Genomic DNA, 2,341 nt, shown 5'->3' with positions numbered 1-2,341 from the left:
CGTATTATTAAAATTACATATATAATTTTATTTAAAAACTATTTCTTCGTTTCTATTATTATAGTTTTTATTTTTCTAGCATTCTTAAATAAAATGGCGGGAGCTGTGAGGAATTTCACGCTAGTGAGTAAAATACCGAAAGAAGAGATACTGATAATATTAACAAACTGAGTCCCATTGGGAAGATAGGCTTGTGTAAGTAATTTAAATCCACTTTTTATTCTTCACGACATGTGTGTAATTAGAACATTCTTATTATTATAGCTCGAGTGCAAAATCGAGACCAACGAAATTAGGAGATGTTTCGGTGACATCGTTTCTTGGTCACACGGTTTTGTTGTGTGTTCGGAGCATAACAAAGGTATATATTTCTTTTTATGTATATATATATATATATATATATATATATATATATATATATACATACATGTATACATTGGTATAGTTAAGGGATTTTTCATAATTTTTCTTTATAATAGGTTACAAAATAAAGGGCGTTAGTTTATGCTTCGAAACGATAAAATTGCTGTTTCAAAAGGAGGAGCGTGTATTATCGCTCCTGCCGGTTCTTTATGAAGATAGTGGAAACGTGGAGGAATACTTCCTACATTTTTTCAAAGATCAAGAAATAAGATTTTATAGTTACAAAAAGGTAATGTTAAATTTTTATAATAATACATTTTTATAACAATACATAGCATTCAGGTATTATAATATTATTAATTATTATTTTAGTCCACAGACGATGCGAGTTGGGGCGGCGGCAGAGGAAACAACCGCGGCGGCGGAGGAAACAGCCTCATCGCGGCATAGAAAACACCGCGGCATAGAAAACACCGCGGCGGTAGAGGAAACAACGGCCGTGGTGAAGGAAACAACCGCGGCGGTAGAGAAAACACCAATGGCGGTAGAGGAAAACAACAGCGGCGGTCGCGTAAACAAACGCGGTGGCCGCGGAAATTACCGCGAAGACAACCGTGGCGGCCGCGGTAGCAACCACGGTAATGATAGGATAGGAACTCCAATTCCAATGGTAAATAACATCCATGGCTGCACAATATGTTAAAATTAAATTTAAGTAAGATAAATTATTTCTGAAATAAAAAGATTCATATTCAAGCGTAAATTTTATTGTTTTCTATATTGTATATTTGTATATTTTTTCAGGGTTGTATATATATATATATATATATATATATATATATATTTTCAAAATGACTTTGTTTAGCATTCTATTCTATAATAACTAATATATCATGTATAATTTCAAGCCCACTATATATGCTGCAAGCATTGTTGTGGATTTTCAAGATATTCTCAGAAAAATCTGGGCAAAAGACAAATCAAGTCTTATATCATTTGACACTCTTCAACTTACAATTTTAGAATCAATATTAATTAATATATGATACATAGCTTGGATGTTTGACTTGCAACTAACTGATTTCATTATTTTCACATTTGGCACAAAAATGGGCCAAATAAACCCGGCAGACCCGCGACTAACATAACCTCAAGAACGATTGTTAACAATTGCAAAAAGTAGGCTGAAAACGTTTTCGAACTAATATAAAACACAACATTATTACTTTATATTCATAGTTATTTATTAATATTCATCACTAATTCAGTTATTAATAAGATAAATGTAAAAACTGTGCCAAATAAACACTGGCAGGCCCGCGACTAATTTATCAAAAAAAAACACAAACTTTCACTATCGATCATTTGGAAGAACGATCTAATCATTTTGCAGAACCTCTAATCATTTTTCAACTTTTCAATACAATAATTAATAAATATTCACTTTTCACCACTTTTTAATACAGTAATTGATAAATATTCGCAATGATTTGCACTATTTGAATATATCTTCGAACATATTTTGACACGGCAGATCATGTCGTTTGGTATCAATGTACTATGACATATGTAAAAATACTTGAATGTAGGTTAAAGATTTTTATGTCAAACAAAGATAATGCAAAATAAATGAAATTAATTGAATAAAATTATTATATTTTAATCATTTTCATAAAAAAATTAGGTTTTAAATGTAGCCACGCCTTCGCCGATAAGCCACGCCCACAAAACTGTCAAATACCTGGGCATGCCAGTTGTGAGTCTGCCAGTTATATACACGTTCAATAATTTGGTTCGATCTATTTACATACTAAAAATACTCCTATTTATGTCATTATCAATATTATTTGTATCATAGTTGTTATTGATATTATTTATGAATATATCATCCTATATATTCTAATAAATGCATATTGCAAAACATTTTTTACGCATTTGGTTTTGAAGAAAATATAAATCAGTGCCCACAATAATAAAT

This window comes from Ctenocephalides felis, unplaced genomic scaffold, assembly GCF_003426905.1.
Source record: "Ctenocephalides felis isolate EL2017-DRISC unplaced genomic scaffold, ASM342690v1 CF-g0.4_SCAFFOLD_00255, whole genome shotgun sequence".
Classification (NCBI taxonomy): Eukaryota; Metazoa; Arthropoda; class Insecta; order Siphonaptera; family Pulicidae; genus Ctenocephalides; species Ctenocephalides felis.
The sequence above is the reverse complement of the archived record's forward strand: the minus strand, read 5'-3'. Positions refer to the sequence as shown.